At 39.2% G+C, this 14,224-nt stretch overlaps 1 pseudogene; it reads right to left on the bottom strand.

Moving 5' to 3' along the window:
• Window positions 1–8,669: 8,669 nt before the first annotated feature.
• Window positions 8,670–12,646, bottom strand: LOC118576402 (annotated as a pseudogene).
• Between the last annotated feature and the right edge of the window lie 1,578 nt (window positions 12,647–14,224).

Below are 14,224 nucleotides of genomic sequence, written 5' to 3'. Positions count from 1 at the left end.
TGGGAAGATCCACTTCAGACCCAGACCTTTGAGAAAGCAAGGCACACCTTTAATCTAGATATTTAAACTTTAATCTGAGATACACCTTCAGCTAGAAGCCTATATAAGGGACGTGGAGCTCTCTTCAAACAAACCAGCCACAGTGGCACCAAGGACAACCAGAGCCATACAACAACCATGCACTGATTGGGAACAGGTAAGTCTTCAATCTCTGGACTTGTTAGCCCAGTTCTCTATCCCCCAGGCCCCGTGGCCATATTCTCTGCCCACCCCCCAAGCCAGTGCAGCCCCAGAGACCTGGCAGTAGCCTTCTGCCACCCATACCCACTTGCCAACCACACACAGCAGCACCAGTTCCCACCACAACCATATGTGCCCTCCTGGACCAATTTGGAAGAAGAACTACCACACGAGCCAGATGCCTACTTGCACCAATTGGAAGAAGAGTGATATGGAATTCCACCTGATCAGATTAAGGGAAGAAATGGGTATTTGGCAGCAGTGTAAGAACACATTAAACAACAAAAAGAACAATATGGTACCACCAGAACCTAGTGATCCTACAAGAGCAAGACCAGAACATCCCAAAGCAGATGGTACAGAAGAAAATGACCTTAAAACAACTTTATGAAGATGATAGAGGCCCTAAAAGATGAAATGAAAAATTACCTTAAGGAAATTGAGGTAAAAACAAACAAAAAATTGGAGGAAATCAAGATATCCCTAATTATCCAGGAAATGCAAATCAAAACGAATCTGAGATACCACCTTACACCTGCCAGAATGACAAAGATCAAAGACACAGAAGACAGCTTATGCTGGAGAGGATGTGGAGCAAGGGGAACTCTCCTCCAATGCTGGTGGGAATGCAAGCTTGTACAGCCACATTGGAAATCAATATGGCACTTCCTTAGAAAATTGGGAACCCATCTCCCCCATACAAAGCTGTAGAAATCTTGGGCATATACCCAAGGAATGCTCAATCATACCACTATATTCATATCAGCATTGTTTGTAATAGCCAGAACCTGGAAACAACCTAGATGCCCTCAACTGAAGAATGGATAAAGAAAGTATGGTACATATACACAATGGTGTATATTCTACTCAGCAGAGAAAAACAATGACATCATGAGGTTTGCAGGCAAATGGATGGATTTAGAAAAAATCATCCTGAGTGAAGTAACCCAGACTCAGAAGGACAAACATGGTATGTACTCACTCATAGGGGGATACTAGATGTAAAACAAAGATGACTAGACTGCTACACAACTCCAGGGAGGCTACCTAGAAAATGGGACCCTACGAAAGACCCAGGGATCACCCAATGACAGAGAAATGGATGAGATCTACATAAACAACCTGGATGACAGTGGGAGTAATGAAGGGCAAGTTTCGAGGGAAAGAAAGCTTAGGGGAGTTAGAGGTCCCAGCTGGATCAAGAACAGAAAGGGAGAACAAGGAATAACAGACCATGATTAATGATGACCACATGAGAGCAGGAGTAGGCAGAGTGCTGGAGAGGTCCCCAGGTATCCACAGTGATGCATCTTCTGTAGACTGCTGGCAATGATTGAGAGAAAGCCTGATCTGACCTAGTCTGGTAATCTGATGGCCAAACACCCTAACGGTCATGCTGGAACTCTCATCCAATAACTGATGGAAGTGGATGCAGAGATCCTCAGCCAGGACCCATGTGGAGCTCCAGGAGTCCAATTGTCGAGAAAGAGGAGGAACTGTAAGAGCATGAATTGTTGAGACCAAGATTGGAAAAAGCACAGGGACAAATAGCGAAACGAATGGAAGCACATGAATTATGAACCAAAGGCTGTGGAGCCCCCAGCTGGATCAGGCCCTCTGGATAAGTGAGACAACTGAATAGCTTGAACTCTTTAGGAGGCACCCAGGTAGTGGGACCCGGACCTGTCCTTAGTGCATGAGCTGGCTGTTTGGAACTTTGGGCTTACACAGGGATGCTTTGCTCAGCCTGGAAGGAGGGGACTGGACCTGCCTGTACTGAATCCACCAGATTTAAATGAATCCCCAGGGAAGTCCTGGCCCTGGAGGAGATGAGAATGGAGGGGAGGGGCTGGGGGGAATGTGGGGTCTGGGGCAGGCATGAAGATGACAGGGGAACTCATGGCTGATGTGTTAAATTAAAACACAAATACAATAATTAAAAAAAATAGAAAATTAATCTCTTAAAGAAAGTCAAGAAACCCAAGAAAAACCATCAAACTGGTGAAGGAAACATTCTTAGACTTGAACGTTGAAATAGAGGCAACAAAGAAAATATAAGCTGAGGGAATTCAGGAAAAAGAATATCTGAGTAAATCAACAGAAATTGTAGAAGCAAGCATAACCAACAGAATACAAGAAATAGAAAAGAGGATCTCAGGTGTGGAGGATATGGTAGAGGAAATAAATCATTGGTCAAAGAAAATTGTAAATCCAGCAAATGTTTAACACAAAACATCCAGGAACTCTGGGACACCATGTAAAGACCAAACCTAAGAATAATAGGGATAGAAGAAGGAGAAGAATTCCAGGTAAAAGACACAGAAAATATACTCAACAAAATTATAGAAGGAAACTTTCCCAACCTAAGGTATGACATGTCAATGAAGGTACAAGAATCATTCTGTACACCAAATAGACTGGATCACAAAAATTCCCTTCAAGACATAATACTCAAAATACTAAACAAACAGAAAAGAAAGAATATTAAGAGCAGCAGAGGAAAAATGACAACTAACATATAAAGGCAGAACTATCATTATTACACCTGACTCCTCAGTGGAAATTCTGACAGCCAAAAGGTCGTAGATGTGCTGTAAACACCAAGAGACCATGGAAGCCAGCCTAGGCTACAATACCCAGCAAAGCTTTCAATCACCATAGATAGAGAAAACAAGATATTCCATGACAAAATCAGATTAAACATTATATATAAACAAATCCAGCCCTACAGAAAGCAATAGAAGGAAAACTCCATTCGAAGACAGTTAGCTACAATCACCAAATCACAGGCAAAACATAAATTCATAACAGTAAATCTCCAAGAAGGGAAACACACACACACACACACACACACACACACACACACACTACCACCAAAAGTACCAAAAATTAACAATCACTGATCATTAATGTCCCTTAATATCAATGGACTTGGTTCACCTATAAAAAGATGCAGGCTAAGAGAATGGATACAAAAATAGGATCCGTCCTTCTGATGCATACTAGAAACAAACCTCAACCTCAAAGAACAAAATTACCTTCGAATAAAGGGTTGGGAAAAAACTTTCCAGTCAAATGGACATAAGAACCAAGGTGGTTTAGTTATCCTAATATCTAACAAAATAGACATCAAAGTGAAAGCAATCAAAAGAGATGAAGTGCATTTCATATTTATCAAAGGGAAAAATCCATCGAAATGAAGTCTCAATTCTGAACACATATTCCCCAAATACAAGGCCAACAATATTTGTAAAAGAAATATTACTGAAGCTTATATCACATATCAAACCCCACACACTAATAGTGAAAGACTTCAACTCACCTCTCTCACCAGTGGACAGGTCTGGCAGACAGAACCTCAACAGAGAAATAAGGGTACTAACAGAAGTTGTGACACAAATGGACCTAACAAACATGTATAGAACACTACACCCCAACACAAAAGACTATACATTCTTTTCAGCACCCCATGGAACGTTCTCCAAAATTGACCACACACTTGGTTACAAAAAAAATCTCAACAGATACAAATATTTGGAATAACCCAATGTACCTTATTGGACAACCATGTCTTAAAGTTAGATTTCAACAACAACAAAAATTACAGAAAGCCTACAAACTCTTGGAAACTGAAGAGTACTCAACTGAATCACCCCTGGATCAAGGAAGAAATAAAGTAATTAAAGACTTCCCAGACCCCATAAAAAATGAATGCATAACATACCCAAACGTATTGGACACTGTGAATTCTGTGCTAAGAAGAAAGTTCATAGCACTAAGTGCCTACATAAATAAGTTGGAGAAATCACAGCACAACTGAAAGCTTTAGAAAAAAAGAAGCACACTCACCCAGGAGGAATTGATGCTAGGAAATAATCAATTAGGACCCAAATCAATAAAATAGAACAAAGAGAACAGCACAAAGAATCAATGAAACAAAGAGTTGGTTCTTTGAGAATATCAACAAGATAGACAAACCCTAATCCAGGCTAACAAAAAGCAGAAAGAGAATATCCAAATTCACAAAATTAGATATAAAAAGGGGGACAAACTAAGAGAAAATGAGGAAATCCATAGAATCATTAGGTGATACTTTAAAAACTTGTACTCCACAAAATTGGTAAATGTAAAAGAAATAGATAATTTACCTTTCATATGTAACAGACACAAAAAGTAAATCAAGATCAGATAAATGATTTAAATAGACTTATAACTCCTGAGGAAATAGAAGGTATCATCAAAAGACGTTCAATAAAAAAAGCCTAGGTTCAGCTGATTTCAGTGCAGAATTCTACAAGAATTTCAAAGGAGAGCTAATACCAATTTCGCTGAAATAGTTCTGAACATTAGAAACACAAGGATCATTGCCAAACACTTTTTACAAGGCTACAGTTACCCTGATACCCACACAACATAAAGACACAACTAGGAAAGAGAATTAGAGACCAATCTCACTCATGAACATTGATGCAAACATTCTCAATAAAATATTGGCAAACTAATACCAAGAAAACAAACAAAAAAAAATCATCCACCATGATCAAGTAGGCCTCATCCCAGAGATTCAGTGACGGATCAACATATGAAGATCTGTCAGTGTACTCCACCATATAAACAAACTGAAAGAAAAAAAATAACATGATCTTATCATTAGATGCTGAAAAAGCCCTTGACAAAATCCAACATCCCTTCATGATAAAAGTCTTGAAGAGATCAGTGATACAAGGAACATACCTGAATAATTAAGGCAATATTCAGCAAGCCAATAGGCAACAGCAAACTAAACAGCAAGAAACTCAAAGCAATTCCAATAAAATCAGGAACAAGACAAGGCTGTACACTCTCCCCATATCTACTCAATACAGTACTCATAGTTCTAGTTAGATCAATAAGACAACAAAAGGAGATTAAGTGGATACGAGATGTAAAGGAAGAAATGGAACATTCATTATTTGCAGGTGATATGATAGTGTATATAAGTTACCCCAAAAATTATACCAAGCAACTCCTACAGATGATAAACCCCTTCAGTAATGTGGCAGCATACAAGATTAACTAAAAATCAAAATCAGTAGCCCTCCTATACACAAATGATAGGTGGGCCAAGAAAGAGATCAGAGAAACATCACCCTTTACAATAGCCACAAATAATTTAAAATACCTTTGGGTAACTCTTACCAAACAAGTGAAAGACCTATATGACAAGAACTTTAAATCCTTGAAGAAAGAAATTGAAATCAGAAAATGGAAAGATTTCCTATGCTTATGGACATGTAGTATTAGCATAATACAAGTGGCAATCTTACAGAAAGCAATCAACAAATTCAATGCAATCACCATCAAAATCCCAACATGATTCTTCACAGATCACAAAAGAACAATACTCAAGTTCATATGAAGAAACAGAAAATCTAGGATTTCTAAAACAATCCTTCATAATAAAGCAACTTCTGCAGGCATCACCATCCCTGGCTTCAAGCTCTACTATAGAGATCTAGTAATAAAAACAGCTTGGTACTGGCATAAAGACAGACATGTGGACCAATGGAATTGAATTGATGATCCTTACATTAATCCACATACCTACAAATATATGGTTTTTGACAAAGAAGCCAAAACTGTACAATGGAAGAAAGAAATCTTCTTCAACAAATAGTGCTGGCATAACTGGATGTCAACTTGTAGAAGATTGCAAATAGATCCATATCTAACACCATGCACAAAACACAAATCCAAGTGGATCAAAGACATAAACATAAATCCAGATACACTGAACTTGATAGAGTAGAAAGAAAGTAGGCTAGATAACATTGGCAGAGGAGACCACTAACTAAATATAATATCAGTAGCATAGACATCAAGAGCAACAATAAATACAGGGGACCACCTGAAACTGAGAAGCTTCTATAAAGCAAAGTACACAGTAAATAATACAAAATGACAGCCTACAGTATGGGAAGAGATCTTCACCAACCCCACATCTGACAGAGGGCAGATTTCGAAAATATATAAAGAACTCAAGAAACTAAACGGCAAAATAACAAACAATCCAATTAAAAAACTGGCTACAGAACTAAACATAGAAGTCCCACTGAAAAATCTCAAGTGGCTGAAAGACAACTAAGGAATTGCTGGACATTCTTAGTCATCAGGGAAATGCAAATCAAAGTGACTCTGAGATACCATCTTAAATTTGTCAGAATGGCTAAGGTCAAAAACACTGAAGACAGTTTATGTTAGAGAAGATGTGGGACAAGTGTGACACTCCTCCACTGTTCTGGGAGTCCAAACTTGTACAGCCACCTTGGAAATCAGTATGGGAGTTTCTCAGAAAATTAGGAATCCATCTAGGTTCAAATCCAAAGATACCACTTTAAGACATCTCCAAGGGATTCTCAAGTATACCACAGGGACACTTGCACAACTATGTTCATAGCAGCATCATTGGTAATAGGCAGAAACTGGAAACAACCTAGATTCCCCTCAATGAAATAATGGATAAAGAAAATGTGGTACATTTACACAATAGAGTATTACTCAGCTGTGAAAAACAATGACATCATGAAATTGGTAGGCAAATGCATGGAACTAGAAAGTATCATCCAGAGTGAGGTAACCCAGACTCAGAAAGAGAAGCATGGCATGTAGTCACTCATAAGTGGATAGTAGACACAAAGCAAACATTATTCATACTACAACCCACGGCTCCAGAGAAGTTAGGAAACAAGGAGGACCACAAGAATGATGTATGGATCACCTTGGAGAGGAGAAAAAGAGGAGATCACGATGAGTAAGCTGGGGATCATGGGGACAATAGAGGGGAGGGGATGGGTGTTGAGAACATGAGGGAACAGGATTGTCGAACTAGGGGAGGGATGGAGTTGGAGAGCAATGAAATAGAGATCTTGATAGAGGGAGACATTATGGGGTAAGGGAGAAACTTGTTTCTAGGTGAATTTGCAGGACCACAAGGACACGCCCATATCAGTCTACTAGTAATACTGGCAAGAGTGCCTGTACTGGCTTAGCCTGGTAATCAGATTGGTGAATACCTTAACTGTCCTCATAGACCTTCCATCCAGTAACTGATGGAAGCAGGTGCAGAGATTCACAACCTAGCACTAGGCCGAACTCTGAGAGTCCAGTGGAAAAGAGGGGAGAGGGATTATATGAGAAAGGGGGGTCAAGATCAGGATGGGGAAATCTACAGAGAAAATTGAACCAAGCTCAAAGGAACTCATGCTCTTTATACCTACAGCTGTGGTACCTGCATGGGACTGGATTAGACACTCTGCATATGGGAGACAGTTGTGTAGCTTAGTCTGTTTGAAGGGATACTGGCGGTGTGATCAGGATCTATCCCTGGTGCATGAGCTGGCTATCTGTATCCCATTAGCTATATTCAGAAATCTTGCTCACCCTTCAAAAGCTGGGGAAGGGCTGGGTCCTGTCTCAACTGAATAGACCAGGTTTAGCTGTCTCCCCATGGTATAATTTACCCTGTTGGAGAATGGGAAGACGGGTGGGGGAGCAGGAGGAGGGATGAAAGGGCGATATGTGGTTGGTATGTAAAATGAACAAAACATTAAAAAAACCATTAGCATGCATCAACAATTTGTACCAGTGCTTCTCTGACTAGCATGGATACCTCAGTTAGTTTATGTTGATGTCTACCTCGTCTTTCTCCTTAAGAAAATTCACTCGCCCTTTCTCTTTTTCTTCTACCTAAGTCTCATCAGACACATGATTCTGGATGATGGGACCAAAGGGCTAGGACCAAGGAAAAATATAGCTATTCAAAGGACCACTTGCTGTAGTCCCTACTGCTAGGGGTTGTGCTGCCCATTAGGGAAACACTGTTTTCTGATTAAACCCAGAGATGACATAATGATCCAGAATCTCTCCTTGGAATTAAATACACTAATTTCCAGAAACCAGCTCCCTCCCCCATCTCTCCAGTTTGGAGATGGCATTTCATTGTTTCAGTGAGAGCACAAAAAGGTTCTTCTTTGGGATGGAGTGGGTTCAGGGCATTATTAGCGGCATATCCATTTTCAGTAGACTCCTAACCCTCAGAGATCTTCCACACAACTCAATCATGCCCATATACTACCAAGTTGTTCCACACAGCGATCCCTTTGCCTAGCCAAGTAGACTGAAAATGCCTGTGGATTTCAGATAGTCCCATCTTGGGGAAGACGTCAGAGGCAGTACATATTAGGGGTTAAAAGTGTTTCTTTAATACACATAAAGGCTTAAAGGTCTCCACCTTGACACATACTTAATTCTTTGTGTTATATATCATATTAATACCAAACCATTCACCTTAGGGTTGGCCTTTTGATTTACTGTCAGTCTCATTTCACCAATACATTTGTCTTCCATAAGGAGTTAGCACTATCTGAACACATCATCTTTGCATGCAGAGATTAGGATGTGAACAATTTTAAGGAGGGGAAGACATTAGACACGTAGAGGAAGATACAAGCTTCAGACACAACATGATAATCAAAGGGATATTTTATTTTAAATGAGTAGAATATTACAAGAATATTGTGTAATGTTACTAAAATTGACCAAGGAGTCTTCTAGCACATTTTGCAACCACCAGAGCTCATACTTCAGGCATTTTGATTGGCCTGCTTGGAAGTTCCCTGGGCATTCAGGTTACTCTGTAATTTCAATGACCTGATCTCAAAGAGGAACATAATCATAGCAAAGAGTGACAGGGTGGCTGTCAGGACCCCTATGGGGAACACATGAGTGTAGTGTTTTTTGATCAGGTCTTCTTTCCTAACAGGAAAGGTGGGTGGAAAGTCAAGAGTGGTTTCACCATAAAGATCTACTACATGGTTCCAGGTCACAGAAAGAGCTGTGCAAAGACTGCTGAGAAGCAGAATTAAGACACAGCACTTGTAGCATAGTATCTGAATCTCAGGGACTGAGGCTCTGATAATGCTAACCCTAATAGCTGCTGAGCTAAAAATCACCACCACGGGTTTTATAAACATAGCCAGTAAGATCAGGCTCTGCGCACATCTAAATTCAGATGAAATGGTCCAGGTCGAGTTGACAGGGCTGTACATCAGAATCCTGGTCACAGAACCAGAGATGTTAAACTCCCGATGGTAATAAGCTCTCCAGAGCCCGATGTACACAAGCTGAACAACCTTGTTGTCAAATTCCCAGAGGCGCCAGTATCTGCTGCTTTGGAGGATTATTCCAAACCCCAATGACAAGAGGCTGCAAAGGAAGCCAGTCACTCTGAAGATCCATTCCTTCACCTGTGGAAATCTGGAGATAATAAGGAACAAGTATAGAGTAAATCCAGAGACACAAATGTAGAGTGATAAACAGAGTGAATGCATCATGGTTTGAAGAAAATTGCCCCTCTCCAAAGTCCCCTCCAGGGGTCAATTTAATGCTGTGGAATGCCTGTGTTCTTTCTCCCAGGGCCTTAACCTCTAGGTAGGTCTTCATAGGTAAGTGCATTACTGCAAAGGTCCACAAGGTGGCAGGCCATGCACTTGGATTTTGCCAGCCTCTAATGGGACCTAGAGTTTCTGCTTGGCTTCAGGTGAGTGCCTCCAGGTGAGGGTGGGTTTTCAGTCATTTCAATAGCCAAAGGGTCAAAGGCAGAAAAGGACATTTTTAGTGCTTGAAAACTCTGAATGGTCGGATTGGAGTGTGAAGATGCAACCCATGTGATAATTAATAGGCTTTTTAAAAGTTTAGATTGCTCTGTCCACTTCAGGCTTTGATGGAGAGAAGGAGCACGGTCTAATACAAACTAATAAGTGTGCTTTAAAATATTTTTAAAAAGATGGACAGAAAAGGAATGCTAAGTAGATCAGGGGTATTAGAACAGATACTGTCATAATTCTTTACATATTTTCCTAATTGGTATTCATTTCCATAGAAAGTTATGTGTAATATTTTGTAATTAAAATCAGTATGAACTCAAACTTAAACTTCTATGTATAACTGGATGTAGATAAAGCTTTTTGTAGATTACTGATTTTACAGTATGTGTGAGGTGCTGAGTTCACTTCCCATAACCACAAAGCTATAATATGTATGTTGAAGATGAGGAATCATGGATATGAAAATTTTTTTATCTGCTAATGTATTCAATATTGCACCTTGAGAATATTGGATTCATGTTGGTGCAACATATAAAGTATCCTGAGGTATTTTGCTTGAGCCAATGTCATCTTTGTCACAAAACATACACTTCACATTAACACTATGAAGGAACTTAAATGCATTGTCTCTAACCACAGATCATTGAATGTAGCAATAAGGAAAATGAGAAAATCATGATGAGATGTCCTGATGAGATATTGAATAAAAGGAAGGAAGCAAAGTCCTTCAGTGATTACAGCATGTGCATATGTCATTCCAATTGCACATGCAGAAGGTTAAGTATCTTTTTTGGGGTTTTTTTTGTTAAATAATTTTTTTTGTTCATTTTACATTCCAGCCACAGATTCCCCTCTCATCCTTCCTCCTTCTCCCCCAAGCTTTCCCCCCCCAAATCACCTTTCATCCCCTCCTCCAAAAGTGTAATTCCTCCTGTGAGGTTTTAGCAAAGGATTGTACATCCAGTTGAGGCAGTACCAAGCCACTCACTCCTGCTGCATTAAGGCTGAGAAAGATATCCCACCATAGGTAATGGCCTCCAAAAATCCAGTTCAGGCACCAGGGATCCTGATCATACTCTCAGGGGACCCTCAAACAAACCAAGCTACACAACTGTCTCCTGTACACAGAGGGTATAGTTTGGTCCAATGCAGGCTTCACAGCTGCCAGTCTGAATTTTGTGAGTTTGCAGGAGCTTAGTCATGTTGTATCTGTACATTTCCCCATTATGATATTGACCCCTTCTTACTCATTTAATCCCTCATCCCCCTCTTCAAATGGACTCCCTGTTTCTCTTCAGATGGTATAAATCTTTCACCTTTTACTAAGGGTGTTATAAACAGAATCTCCTTGCCAGAAAGCATTACTTATGAGCTACCCACTGTTCCATAATCTTCTATGGAATGTGCTTCTTAAAATGGTGAAGGTTGTAGACTTACTGCTTGGGAAATTACATCAACATGATCAGTTTGCAAGTGATGGTGGCTTGGGTATCACCATGGGCTCTTTCTTGCCAAGAGAGATCTGAGGCAGTGACTGCAGGGGCAGCATGCTTCGAAGCAAAAATGAAAGCAGGAGGGAGAATGATGTTGTGCCAAATGAGCTAGCTTGACAGGGTACTGTGCTGCCCTTTTCTGAACCTCTGAGAGTAGACAAGTCTTTTGTAAAGAAACAAGTAGAAAGCATTAATGCAGCCTACGTTATGTTTTTACCTTTTTGTGTTAGGGGCAAATTGATCCATTTGGAAGATGACAATATCATAAGTCTTCCTCTAATTCTCAGGACATACTGATTAGAGATGGAGTCAAATGAAGCACCTGAGGAAAGGAAATCCTGTTAGGCACATTCTTCTATTCAGAACAATGCTTTGTTGATTGTTGGGCCCTCACAACCTTTTGAATTCACAGCACATCCTTAACTTAGTGAGGACCTATGTTAAACACTTCAGGATATTAGTGACCCCTGAATGATACCCAGACAAATGTTATTCTCATTTTATACCTAGGGAAATACCAGAGACATTGATTCCCATTCACAAACTTCAGTGGGCTACACAGATAAATGAGCAGTGCAGACACTGGAGAGTTATTATTCACTTGTATTTTCCTGTCAATTATGAAGTTCAGAAAGATTTCCTCAAATGGAAAATATGTCCAAAAATACCCTAATCGATATGTCAGAGGCCTTCTTTGGCATCTTGTGTCTTAAGATAGTAAAATTGGTTAATAAAAACAACATGAAAATATTAAATTCTTACCTTTTTATCTCTCTTCTAGGAAATTCAACTGTTGCCTATTGCCAAACTTAAGTGAAGTAACTATAAACATTCTTATGTTTCCATGACTACAAGGGCTATGTGGTTGGTCCTGGGCAACAAGTAGGTTCCAATGGGAACACACAAAATGTCAGAGTGAAGTCTTTAAAATTAGTTTGTTATTAAGTTATGCATCAAATGGCCAAAACTATTCTTGGTTGTCTACTTGATAACATCTGGAATTAACTAAAACTCAAATGACTGTGCACACATGGAAGAGATTTTTTTCTTAATTACATCCTCTGATATGCAAAGACCGACTTATAGTCCATATTTTCCATGTGGGAAGATTCACCTTTAGTACATATCTTTCAAGATGATAAGATTGACCTTTAATCTGGACCACATATTGTGCTGGCCGCCAATATAAAACATGTTTTCTTTTACTGCTTGTTCTCATTCTCACTATAAAGCCCATTCTTTCACTGGTTTAAGAACTTACATCTTCATGATTCCGACATATACTGAAGACCAACTGTGATACCCAGCTTTGATGAGTGGACTATTGTTGGATTCTTTGAGCTTCTCTTGGCAGACAATCGTTTTTGGACTAGTTGGAGAACAGCCTGTATGACATTCTAATAATTCACCTTCATAGACAGATAGACTGACAGGTTTTTTGATTGATACACGAATAAAGATATAGATAAAGACATATTTTAAATGAATAGAACGTCTAGAGAACCCTGGACAACACACATCTTAGTATTAGAAGTGTATCTAGAGCAACAGAAATATAAGGGTGAATTTTTTGAGTATCTGGAATAGGGTTTCCAATTTGTCAAAACATATAGGTCTGAAACCTATCCAGTTACTGACCTCTCAAGGAAACTCAGAGGGAACCAAAAGTCCATGGTGTGAAGATAAAGAGACCAATGCATTTGATTTTCTTGTTTCACCATTTGTAAGGGTTGACTCTGCATTAAAAACTTTCCAAAAATTGTGAAAAAAATAAGGAAAATGATGATGATGGTCAGTTGCTCCTAGTATCTCTATATAATTTGAAAAAGGAAAGGAATGAATTCAGTAGTAAAACTGAAAAGCTACAGTTGATGTAAACAGTTTAATGGTATCCAAGTATACCCTGGAAGAAAAACTTCATTCTAGCAGCCACAGAACTACAACTGAAGAAAATCAAACTAAAGCCTTCATTCTAAGGTTAGTTGAATTATAGTGAAAACTCAAGTTCCAAACTGGGAGTGTCTTAGCAATTAAAATAAGGGCATGGATTGGCAAGAATGATATCCAGTAACTTAGGATGAGAATGTGTTTATGTGACTGAAGCTGAGAATGTTTAACCCACAGAATCTCAGTATTTATCTCACCTCAGTCTTTCTACCCTCAATTGAGGATGTACTCACATCCTCACCCCCTGAATTATTGCCATCTCTGCCTTTAACTGAGAAATTAATTCTTCATCATTTGCTAAACTAGCAGTGACTTTCTCTGAAGGAAATGCCAGAAAAGACAATACTGATTTCCCTCAGAGCCAAAAAATTTCTTTGCCTCTATACCTATAACCAGACTTAAGGCAGTGCAGGCTCCTGGAAGGGATGTAGAAAATGTAGTCAATGAAGTGGTATGCTAACTACAAAGACCTTAATGAGTTTGCAAATTCAAGTATAAGTCTGGGTGAGATGTGAGGTAATGAATTTTAAGGGTGTGTGATGATAGCAGAAAGAACATTAAACTGGATCAAGCTGTGTTCATTGATATAGGGACTTTGAGTAGAGATTCTGTGCCAAATATGGATATTCACATAGATTTAAAAAAGGGGTCGTGAGTTTGCTTGAATGGAAGTGAAACATTTGTCCAAAATGGCCTATTGAACAGGAGTTGGAGATGTCTGCTATCCCTTGACTAAGTGGTGATGAAGGGATAAGGATCAGCAAATTTCAATACTAGAGTAGGCATACTGTACAAAACCTAATCCTTCACAATGAGATGGCCCAGAAGATATGCCTTTTACTAGTAATTTTTTATTTTTTAAAAATATTTTTATTTTATAATTTAATTTTACATATAAGC

This window comes from Onychomys torridus, unplaced genomic scaffold (genome assembly GCF_903995425.1).
Source record: "Onychomys torridus unplaced genomic scaffold, mOncTor1.1, whole genome shotgun sequence".
Lineage (NCBI taxonomy): Eukaryota > Metazoa > Chordata > Mammalia > Rodentia > Cricetidae > Onychomys > Onychomys torridus.
Note: the sequence above shows the minus strand (reverse complement) of the source record. Positions and strands in the feature narration are given on the sequence as shown.